Raw genomic sequence first — 13,096 nt, forward strand, 5'->3', positions numbered from 1 at the left:
ACAGAGTTTATAATTTTCAAGCCTGTGTTTTTATTAAAGAAAATTTGGTTCACACAGTTCTATCTCATTTAAACTAAAATTTGTGAAACACTAGAGTGCTATTTGATATCTATGCACTCCTTAAGGCTTTTTAAATAGACTTTTAAGGAATCTTCTATTTTTAGAACTGGGAATTGATATATTCTTAAAAACATCTTAATACATGGAAACAAGCAGTGAATGATTAGAATTTTAAGTCCAAGCCAGTGATTTTTAAATGAATCCTAAATTAGAGTGAATTTTCTAGCTCCTAACTAAAGAGTTTTTAATCACAGACCAAGAATAAAAAGCATAAAAAAGCACATGGCATAAGGAAAGAAATCATAATTATTTTTGTTAGAAGGAAGCTGTGTTAGGAAAAAATCTATGTAGTCACATTAACCTGTCATACCTGTCAGGCATGATTTCAAAGGCAAACATAAGAATTCCCTTCTGCTCTTGAGAAACCTGAATTTACCTCAATCACATATTTTTCTGAAAATAATTTAGTAGGGAATTCCAAATTTTAACATGTCTTCTCAAGGAAGGACATTTATCCTAAATTGGTAAATGAAAGTAACAACAGCAGGCTCTAAAAAGAGCTTAAAAATATATCTTTTTAAAAATTATATTTATGAACATGTATATTTTAAAAAGTCTAGGAGGATATATGCACAGATATTAATAGTAAATATCTTGGGTGATAAAATTGTGATGATTCCCTCCTTTTCTAGATATATATATATCTAGATATATATATATTTTTATATAGATATATATATATATATTTTTAAATATGTACAGTTTTCTAGATATATATATATTTTTATATAGATATATATATATCTATATAAAAATATCTAGATATATATATATTTTTAAATATGTACAGTTTTCCTAAGAGAAAAATTATATAACTTTTTAAATTATATTTTAATTTTAAATGACACATTTACCTGATGACTGACAAATGATTTTAAAAGAAATGACATAGGCTAATACTAAACGCACACTTTCACGACTAAACAAAATCCATCCAATAACAAGTGTATATTGTGTGGACAGAAAATCTATTGTGTTTGGGAAAGTTATGGCTCCATTTACTCAACAAAACATTTAGTCCTTCTAAGGTATCATAATTTGCCCACTTCTATTTTTACAAGATTTACAGAGAAAAAACTTTTGTTTTCCAGCTGTCCACATGATGATACCATTACTTTTACTATGGTAAACTGAGGAACAAATAAAAAACGGCACAGTAATAAGTTCATAGGAATTCATTAGTATTTAAAAATAAATTTATATTTTGTTATATTTAAAAATTAGTAGCACAAGTAAATGACATATATTATTTATTTAATCTACAAAGAAACAATGTTTTTAGCATATATTGATTGACAATTATTGGCAGTACTTTCAAATGTCCAGGTACCTGAGATCTACAGATCAGGAACATCTGGTATATCCATTTGGGTTCTTGCCTTCTTCACAGCGCGTACCACCCGAATTATCTGCACCTTAGTTAATAAAAGACAATATGTCCAATAAGGCAGGAGGGTGGTAAACAGTGTGAGGCGTTACAGTGGCATAGAGATTATAATGTATTGATTCTCTGTTCTACTCCCTCAATAGATTAGTTTGACCCTTTTTGTCAGCTCTATATGACTGACAGAACAGTAGGTTTGTTTACACCAGCATCATCACAAGCATGTGAGCAAATGTGTGTCATTGTTACAAAGTTATTAGGCAATAGGAACTTTTCAGCTTTTTTATAATCTCATGAGACCACTGTCATTTGTGTGATATATTGTTGACCAAAATGCCATTTTGCAATGCACTATCCTATAAGACTACACCCACTGAGCTGAGAATTTTCTTGGAAAATAATTATGCAAGATTCAAACACTTTGTCTCAGATATGGGAGATGCCCAGAACTGTTGAGAATCTTCTTGGAAAATAACTCAACTATGAAAGATTCAAACACTTTGTCTCTGATATGGGAGATGCCCAGAACTGTTGAGAAACTTCTTGGAAAACAACTCAACTACGAAAGATTCAAATACTTTGTGTCGGGTATGGGAGATGCTCAGAACTGCCTCTTGAGATAATTTGAATAAAGATCCAAGGAGCCTTCCAAGAAAGAACTCACCTACAGCCTTATAAGCTGACTGGTCACAGTTCTTAGAAGATTAAAAAATGAGTAATAATTGAGTGCTATGTTAGTTAAATTTGTTCTCTGCCCATTTTCAAAGGCAAAAGAAGGCTGTGAAAACTCTGCATCCTGAAATCTCTTAAGGTGACTCTGGGGCACAATGGAGCCATCTCAAGAGCCCCTCAAGTAGATTATGACTTAAAGGGAATCAAGGCAGAGCAGCAGGTGAGTCAAATCAAGATCAGAGTACCCAGGCGTAAACAGATTATATCCAGAAATGAGGACTCTGTGCTTGTGATTGAGATATATTGGTTCATGAAACAATTCACCAAGTCTTAAGACACTAGAAAAGAAGTGAGAGTTGATATTTCTACCCTGGTATAATTGAGCCTCCTTCTGGCCAGTTTGCTTGCCAAGAGAGCAGCCGGCTCCAGATCACCATTCTCTTGTCAGTTCTGATTTGTGAAAAGCCTAAGGATTCCGTACAGTATAAATAAAGTATAGGTGCCCGAACTTTAGACTTCAGATGTTGTACCAACGTTTTGTTGTTGTTGTTGTCGTTTTTTTTGTTTGTTTGTTTTGTTTTTTGCTTTGTTTTGTTTTTTTGTTTTTTGTTTTGTTTTGTTTTGTTTTTTACCTCTTGTCTTTTAAAATCAAACCCAAAAGCTCATTCTTAAATTTTGTTAAATTCCCTCCCTGTGCAATTTTGGGGCTTCATCATTCTGGATGTCTAGGTCCTCTGATGAAATGATTCTAGGAATTTACTGCAATTTGTAGGGATATTTTACCAGAGAATGTGGCTTCTCCTCTTGGTTTATTCATCATCTGCTCATGTATACCTATGCATGAATGAGCAGGAGACCAGCTACCAAGACCCAGGCTGTATCATCCCCTCCTAAGGACTGGCCACTGACTGACCACTGTGTACTGACAAGACCACCACATCCAGCTCATACAGACAGACTTGCCTAAAACCCAGTCAGATACACAGATTGTTGATTCTTACTGCCCCCCGCCTTCCCACCCCCCACCAGAAAATTTGCAGAAGTTTTGAGTGAGACTTTCATCAAATTTCAGGACCTTTATATACCTGACCCTATCGACATGACTTCCTGTAAGGGATGGCCTCTCAGAATTATGGAATTAGGATGTCCAGAAGCAAACACCTCATGTGAAACCCCTAAGAGGCACAGAGTATAGGAATTTTATCATGAGAGAGAGAACTAAGTCCAGAATAGGCTCCACCACTGTATTAGTTTCCTACTGCTGCTCTGTGTAACAAATGGCCACAAACTTAGTAGCTTAAAGTAATACAACTTTGTTCTGTTACAGGTCTGGAAGTCAGAAATCCAAAATCAGTTTCACTGGACTGAAGGCAAGATGTCAACAGGGCTGGTTCCTTCTAGAAACTCTAAAGTAAAATCTGCTTCTTTGCCTTCCCCACTTCTAGAAACCATCTGTATTCCCTGGCAGTTAGCCCCTCCTCCATCTTCAAAGGCAACAGCATAGCATCTTTTTGGGTCATCCCAATACCTTCTTCTACAATAAAATTTCCTATCTCCTCTCTTATAAGGACTCTTGTGATTACATATAGATCCCACCAGGATAATACTGGATAATCTCTACATATGGAGATTCTTAATTTTGTCATACTAGCAAAGTATTTTTTGCCAAATAAGGTCATTCACAGGTTTCTGGTATTAAAATGTAAATGTTTTTGGAGGGATCATTATTTATGCCAGCACAATCACCAAGTAAGTATATTTATGGTTGTGTTAGGCAGGATTCCCAAGAAACAGAACTAATAGAATATGTATAATATATTAATTAAATACCTTAGTTTTTTATGTTAAATCTCTATATAGAGAGAGATGATGGATAAATGGATGATAGATAGATAGATAGATAGATAGATAGATAGATAGATAGATAGATAGATGATAGGTAGATAGCAATGATATTGGCTCATACAATTATGAAGGCTGAGAAATCCCACAATCTTCCATTTGAGAGCTGAAGGTCCGGGAAAGCCAGTGGTGTGGTTTGATGGCCTGAAAGTTGGAGAACCAATTATGTAGTTGCCAATCTGAGTCTGAAGGCCTGAGACCCAGGAGTGCTAAGGGCAGTAGAAGACTGATGTCTGGGCTGATGTCCAAGCTGTGAGGCAGAGCTCAAATTCAACCTTCCTTCACCTTTTTGTTCTATTCAAGCCCTCAAAGGAATGGAGGGACCCATTCACATTGGGGAGAGCAATCTGTGTTACTGTGCCCACCAATTCAAATGCTAATCTCTTCTAGAAACACCCTCACAGACACAATAATGAAATAATGTTTAACCAGCTTTGGAGATTTCCCTTGGCTCGGTCAAGTTGACACAAAATTAAGAATCAAAATGATACAAGACATTTTATATTCTGATAAATATTTTATATATTCTATAGATATACAGCATATGAGTTTTTGGAATGCAAAAGAGCCTATAGCTTACTATTAATGAAAATAAAATAAACAAATCTCTGTCATTTGTGCCTGATTTTTTTTCTCTTGGAAATACAGTGTTTATATTGATCAATGGAATTGGTAGATTTTAATTTCCACCTTTACTAAAAATATTCCTGAGTAAACCAAATTAAACCTATTTGTCTACCTTTTTCTTCTTTGTCATATATGCTGAATTTGTCCTACTCTAATTGTAGCAGATTAGTCCTGAATTATTAAAGTCCAAATGGACATGTGGCCATTGACTTCTGTTATGCAAAAATCTATAATTCATAAGGCATCTGCTTCTGTAGGTTGGAGGGTGGTAGCAGTTGTTGGATGCATGGCACAAAACCCAATGGACTATTGAAAACGTAGAGAAATTTGTATCACATCGCATAATTCAAATTTTTTAATAAAAATGGGTGTAAAATAAGAGAATTAAAATGTATTAATATATTTTCATCAATGGAAACAATGAAGCAATAGCACAGAGCCTAACTAACAAACACTTATACAATTCAGAGTTTTTATTCTGAAAGGCGAAGGCTTTTAGAGTATTAAAAATTGAAAAAGCCTTTAAAACATTTTCTTTTAAAACTAAACTAACTATAATAGTTTGTAGTCAATACTAAACACTTTTAAAAATCAAACTCATAAAGTAGTAGAATGTAGTAGAAAGAAAAGTATCTATACAACAACAAAATAATAATTTTGGCTCTGATTATGCTACTAATGAGCTGTGTATGTTAAAGCAAATAGTTTGATTTCTATGAGCCTCCATTGTCTTATTTATAAAATATGAACTACATCGCCCCAAAAGATTGTTGCCATAAATAAATGAATTATTGTACACTAAGTGCTTTGTGAATTGATATACAAAAAGTAAGATACTATTATGAAGAGCCCACCATGAATCATAACGTATCTACAAATACATACTTTGTTAATTATATTTATTTAAGTAGTTTATAATTTTTAGGTGTTCTTAACATGAAAAGCTATTATAACAAAACTCTTTTGTTGCCCCAGAGAACATCTCTAAACTCAACAGGCTGGTAAAGTTATTATTGGTACTTTACCATCTAAAGAAATACCAACTTCTAGAAATAAAATCAACTCTACAAAAAAGAATGTGATTACAGTGTCAAAATGGCTAAAGCAAATGACATCTAACTTGACCATTTTATTTGGTCTGAAGAGTTGTTACAAAGATATTTATTTATTTGACTGGGAATTAGAGTGGCAGAGAAACCTAAGAGGAAAAATAGTAATTTAAACTAATGAAACATACTAAAGTGTTCATGTAATACATGCACAGTGTTTAATTCAACAGTTCTCCTTTCCTTTTATTCAAATGTCTGTTTCCAGGATTTGACACAAGATATAATCATAGTCAGATATGTTTAATTTTCTATAATTAAAAAGGAACTAATGAGATTTAAGTGCACAAATGTTCATCAAAGAATGATTCATAATAACAAAAAAGGAAGCTACATAAATACCCAGTTATATAGAGAGAAATAAATTATATTTTTATATATAATTAATACTCTACACAGTTAAATATATTATATAAAAATGTTAAATTATACAACAGTATATTCTGTTTAACTCTAATTTTATACTAATAAATGGAAAAAAGTTAATAAAATTAAATAAGTAAAAATAAATATTAAAAATAAAAATATGTAAAAATAAATATATATTATTTAAAAGTATTTATGCCAAAATAAAAGTAGTCGTTATTTTTCAGAGCTGAGTTAATTTTTTAAATTATTTTTTCTTATATTTTCTTTAATATTTTCTAATTTTCTACAATGAACATATATTAATTTCATAATAAAAAAAACCTCTAAAAATTGAAATAACACACTGAGGCAAATAAATAAATGTATAATGTGCCCAAAATGAATTTCATCTTACTATAATAAATTTTCTGTTAGTCAATGCTTTTTTTATGTACTAGACTCTGTGGATTGAACAAGGTCATTACCTACATGCTATTCATCAAAATGAATGTTTAAAATATCTTTCTATTTAATACTCTCTCAATGGGATTTGGCGAAATGCTTGAATGCATTATTAAATATGCCCAGGAAGATACTGGTTTGATTTTATTAGGCAACTTTAGAAGACAATGAACATAGGCACAACATTCTCAAGTGAATTATAACCAATTTGCTTCTAGTCTATGATACCTTGATGGCCCCTATATAAACGATGTCAATACAATCACTCTAGTGCATCTCCATCATCTAAATTTAACTCATTGGAAAAATATTGTATAAATATTTTCAATTTATATGACCATTTTTTTATTTGTTTTGATAAATATTTTTCAACCCTTGAGAAAAGAGCTCTTACCATCATGAGCTCTCAAGAGATCCCGAACGCTTCTATCATCATTTTAAAGGTTTTAATTAATTAGAAAAAATTTGTGTGCTAACTTCAGCTAAATTAGCCTGATAGCAGACCTTTGACAGAGAAGATACTTTGAAAAAAATAAACTTAATAACTATGTGTTAGGTGGTGCAGATTTCCAGGGATGTATTAGGTGCAGTCCTTTCTAAAGAGGAACTCACACCTAAATGTTTGTGTCAGATCCAGTGGAAACTTAAATACAGCAGATGGCTCTTAGGAGGGACAAGGAATTAGAAATTAACTGGGAAGCCATGAAGATCCAAGGCTGGCTTAAGGTGATACAAGAGAACATGGCAATCAGTTGAGCTGGAAATAAATTTGAACACTCTGATAGAATTTTAAGAAATTTAAATATTATTGTATTTATCTATAAAAACATAAAGTAAATTTTCTTATCTTTGATCCCCTCTTCCTCCTCCATTCAAGATATTTGTTCAGCCTTCGACTAATTTATCAACGCTCTAAGAATCCCACTATTTTAGGACCCGCTTTATCTACTTAATCTTATTTTATTGCAGTATATTCCCTTACTATGCAAGTATTTTGTGAAACTTTTACTAAAATGTGAATTATTTTTGAGGTTTTCAATAATTTCATGGATAGAGTCTAAAATGCATCTAGAATTGTTATGAGTCGAAGGTGGGAATTACCACTACAGATACTAATGTAATGGTTAAATGAAATAGAAATATGATGATCAGATAAAGAGTCTCTGCAAGCAATAGTGCCTTATTTGATTGTATGTTTTCATTTTATAGAAGAATATTGTAAGCTTCTAAATTGGATATAAAATGACAAGGTATCACATGACTACTTTTATCTATAAGACAAGGGAGTTGAACAAAATCATTTCTAAGTTCCCTTCCATTTTTAAAATACTATGATTCTACCTTTTTCACTCACAGCATGACAGTAATGGCTGCCCAATGCTACAGCAGCATTCCAGGAATGTTTTTTAATGGCTATCAACTGCCAACTATCATTTTCCATGTCAACGGCTCAGAAAAAGGCTTGAGATCCATTCGGGACTTATAGAAAGTGAGGTAATAGAAGCACAGACTAAAAGTTATCCTTTCAAACTGCTTCAGAGTTGGGATTTTGAATAACTATAGGAAGAATTTCTTATTCACAAATGCAAGTGATTAGAGGAATGATGACTGATCTTTCATGCCAGTTCTCAGAAAGTAAAATGTGTTTCAAATCTCAAAATATTCCCAAAAAGTTATCTTGGACAAGATGGAACATGAATTCTTCTGCAAAAGTGGCAAATGAACACTATCTTCCTCTGCCTTATAATATTTTCCATAAAAGGGAAGGCTTTGGGGGGGCTAAAGGGGTATGGAGGGAGGAAATAGAAAATGGAAGGTATTAGATGGCATCTGAGGACTGAATCTCAAGGATTCATTACTGTGCATGGTGTCATCAGGCTCTGATCACAAGAAGCACTGCCCAGGGGCTGAGTGGCCACACAAGGAGTAGCCACAGAGAGCATCTCTATTTCTACGTGAACACAACAGCAGCATCTTAAAGCAACAGCTTCAGACTTAGAGATAGCAGACTTCCAAGAAGAATCCGAGATAAAAGAACGTTAAGAGCCACGTTCCTGAGTAAGTCATTGCCACTTTGAGGCTTCCTGATATTGTTTGGGAGGAGTTTGGCCCTGAGGATTTTCCTGGGTAGATGGGCATTTATTTGAAGCTAACTGGGTTTAGGTATCAATGTTAATATGATCATATATTTTACTTGCAAGATAATAGAAGTCAGAACATTTACGATATCTAGCAAACGAATTTTGAAAGCAATTTTAATGAACTTTTTATTCTGCATAATGATGAAGATGTCCTCGATATTAGTAACAAAAATTAAATTTGAGGCCCAAATAATTTTTTTTTTTAGAGTGAGTTAAGTTTAAGTTTTAAAGTAAGACAGAAAGGTCATCATTTATATGCAAGTGTCATAATTACACTTTAAGGAAACATTACCCCTGGCCATTAACCATGGACACTGGAAACTTACTTCAACTCTCTGGCCTCAGTTTTTCTTATTACAAAATAAATGATAAATAATGTGTTAATGTGATTCTTAAAATCTCCTATAAATCATAGTATTTCAAATATTCTATGATTCTGTCAATTGCTTCTAAGAATATATATATTCAAAAATACATATGAATTCAAATATGTAAAACTATAGAGAAGCATGTAATTATATATTAAAATATATGAGTATATATATTCAAACACATATGATTACACATATATGAATACTCAAAGAGAGGGTTGGTAATTTGGGAGTTCAGTCCTTTGATTTCTTGGTTACTTTTACTTTTGATCTTTTACATCAACAGTTCTATTTATCAACAGCTCTGAAGAACAAGTCAATTTCTATTACAGTTTGTCAGACTTCCTGATCTTCTAAAGAGATATAAATCAACATCGCTAGCTACAAGCATTTTAAAAATCAATACCTTCACTTTCTGATTTTAGTCTTTAATTTCAAATATTACCTCCATATAAACCCATAGAAGTCTGAGTTTTCTATTTAACCTATTTTAATTTTTCAGTCACAGCCTCTGTAGCACAGTCACAAATTAGACTAAAGAAAGCCTTCACCTCCTCTATATGTCTGCCAACTAATAAAAGAGAAAAGGAACCCAGACAATGGGCTCTTCCGCAAGGCAAATGCCCAAGCGGACAAGACGATCTTTTTCCGTTTAGTCACTCATTCAACACAAATCACATCAATAGAGTTATTGTTTCTAGCCTATGCTAGTTCATTCATGTAACATTTGAACATATTGGGTTTCACTGAAAATGAAATTTTAATTTGCTTCACTAATGGAACTCATTTTATTTCTTTTAAACTCTGCCTTTGATGATTACATTGTGACAGAGGAAAAACATTGATAAAGCACTTTAATTGATGACATTTCCATGATATTTGTGATACTTGCTATAAAGTAATTATTTATTCAACTGTAATAACTTCTTATTAAAATGAAACATGACAAATATTAGAAAGTATGTAAGTCAATTTAGCTACTTAGAAAAGCTATGGTTTTTTAAAGAGCAAATATCTATCTGTGTAATGCGTGATTTGCAATGTTTTCCAATGTTATCATAACTGTGCTGTGGTCCCTTTAGCACAATTATTAGCAAACAGGTTTCCTCATTACACAAAAAGTGTAAATGGCCATAAACAACTCCCTCAGGAGTCGTCCCATCATTGGGATGACCGTTCAGCTCCAGCCTCAGTGGAAAGGTCTGCTCTGCGGCACGAAATGCCTGCCTAGGGAATAGACTCGACTTTGGAGACTAACAAAAGCAATAAAGATCAATTCTGTCCAGAAGGACTAATTCTAAGGCTCACACTAGAAGCATCCTCTGGCTGCTTATGCCGAGTAACTTTGCTGGCTGCAGGCAAGGAGTACAATAAATACAGAAGATGATGCTAGCCTCAGCTATGATGCAAGTGAAGGAAAACAATGAATTTTAATAAACAAACAATAGAGCAGACATTTTGTCTCTGTGTTTCAAAGGAAATTGGTCTCTATAAAAGGAAAAGGAAAGTTTACTTTCGAACTTTTTTTTGGACAGTCTAAAAAGAGATTATATAATCAAAACAAGAGAAAGCATAAAAGGGGTTCAAGAAAACAGACTTGTTTTTTGTTGATCTTTTTTTTCTGAAGTCATGTCACCTGCCTAGCTCACTTACTCTGGATCACATACTTTCTAGTTGCTTTGTGTTTATTAATGATAATAATTGCCTCACAAGAGAAGGTATAAGTTCTACTAGGAGAGCATGATGACTTTGAAGAAAAAAAGTTTACACACACACACACACACACACACACACACACACACAACTGCTAATCCATATTCTTAGCCTAAATATCAGTTCATTTATATTTTAACAAAATCCATACAATGTCTATGCATCACTAGCCATTCAGATACATAGTAGGCCTTTTACATATTATCTTGGATTTCAACTGCAAGCCATATGTTGCTTTGTAAACATTCTGAGGTGGAGTTTTATAACTTGTCTTTATGGAATATACTAGCTACTAACATACATAGTAAAGTTTCCTGAAATTCTTTATGGAGAGACTCACTGTGGATAAATCGCTGGGTACGATGAGTGCTAGCCACTGATATCCCACACATTACCCCTTTTGTTTTGTTTCTTTCATTAATAAAACCTCTTTATTATATACTACAAAAGATGAACTTATGAGGGGCCTTCCTTGATTTACTTTGTTCAGTGAATACAGATTTTCCCTGTTCATCAGCTCAAAAATAAGAACCAAAGTTTAAAGTAAATAACTGGGATTAAAATGTATTTTTAATCAACTTGGCTTTCTAGAATTGATATGCATAAACTCATGACTTTTCACTTATTGTCGCAATGAGAAAATTGAGGTTTCCAAGCCCCTAACTTTTTAACAATTACCTTGATGCCCTTTAGAGCAAGCATCCTTAACCAGCCATCCCTGCTAATTCCCTATCCTAAAGCCCCCAAAGCTACTGATAACACTAGATTAATCAAGGAAGGCAGAGTTCATATGCGGACTTAAGGGGATTCATTAAAACAGTGATATTATAGGCTAATTTTTTTTTTCTTACCTCTATATGTATTAGGGTTCTTGATGGCAAATAACAAAAACCAATTCTGATGAACTTAAGAAGAAAAATTTACTGAAAGGATATTGAATAGTTTGCTGATTTTAGAGCCTAGAAAATAGCTATAAAACCAAGGAAAACTAGGCATCCAAAACAGTAGTGAAAATCACAGTACAAGAAGAGCCTGCTTAGGATCCACTGCTGACAGACACATTATTTCATCATGTGAAAACACAACTCTTTCTGGTCTGGAACATTGAATACTGTTCCTACTTGTGCCCAGAACAAATGCAAAGTGATCCCTGTTTCTTTGCAACACTAGCTATAGATCGGAAGTCCTAGGACTAGACAGAATGATTTTGTGGGGGAACTTAGGCTATGAACCAGTATCATATCTGTGCAAGCTCAGAGAGAGCTATGGGTCTTTGCAAATTCTAGATTCCATGCTGGTGGGGGGCTTGATTGCCATAAAAACTTATGCAATGTCTGCTTACCCAATAGAAGTCACTAGGCAGCTTAATATATTTCTATTTATGTATGTGTGTATATATATATATATATGTATATATATGTATGTATATGTGTGTGTGTATAATAGAATAATATAATTCTATACATTTTATTGGGAAGACAATTTATATCTTTTATCAGATTCTTATAAATATTGTATAGAATCATAAAGTTTTACCTTCAGAAGGAACCAGAGACCCAAAGAAAATAAGTGGTCACACATTGCCTCCCATTAGCAAAATTAACATAAAAGCTAAAGAAAGTAGAGGGACTCAGAAAAGTGAAGCTATTTTTGGTCAAACAAACCTAATCATATATTTATAGGCCTTCCATTTGAAATGTATATGTCCCAATAACTTTTCAGTTTATGAAATTTGTGAAATTCCTTCGCAAATCACATATTAAAAAAAAACAAACAACAACAACAACAACAACAAATCTTGCTGACAAACACAGAAATGATCATCTTGGGAAAAACAACATTTAAAAAAACTGGATGTCATTACTTGGCTGCAGGTTGCTCTTTTTCTTAAGACCACACTAAAGGACAGATATCACTGTATTCGCTCACTTTCACTACTAAAGATGCATTAGGTTTCTGAGTCATACATGTTTCTATTACAAATTATTCTATTTTTAAATCAAAGTTTGAGTAAATGAACTTCATGAAATCTTGCTAGTAAATTTTTAATCATTTGCTTTCTAGAATTTTTTTTCCTTTTTTACCTTTTCTTGTTTTATTTATTATTTCTTCTGTTTTTCCTTCCTTCTTTCCTTTCTTCCTTCCTTCTTTACTATACTTAAGAAATGCATATAAACACTCATGTGGGTAAGAATTTCATATCATGCATAGTTTCTTCTACTCCATCTACATTACAATGGCCACTGGTCA

General features: G+C 33.0%; 1 long non-coding RNA gene across 1 annotated transcript in view; it reads left to right on the forward strand.

Moving 5' to 3' along the window:
- Positions 1–3,954, forward strand: part of LOC107500999 — a 32,541-nt gene extending 28,587 nt beyond the window's left edge. Inside the window, exons 3-4 of the long non-coding RNA XR_001594651.2 lie at positions 2,272–2,396; positions 3,504–3,954. This is a non-coding gene — a long non-coding RNA (uncharacterized LOC107500999). The remainder of the gene's footprint in view (positions 1–2,271; positions 2,397–3,503) is intronic.
- Positions 3,955–13,096: the final 9,142 nt, after the last annotated feature.

This window comes from Rousettus aegyptiacus, unplaced genomic scaffold (assembly GCF_014176215.1).
Source record: "Rousettus aegyptiacus isolate mRouAeg1 unplaced genomic scaffold, mRouAeg1.p scaffold_m13_p_11, whole genome shotgun sequence".
In the NCBI taxonomy this organism is placed as follows: Eukaryota; Metazoa; Chordata; class Mammalia; order Chiroptera; family Pteropodidae; genus Rousettus; species Rousettus aegyptiacus.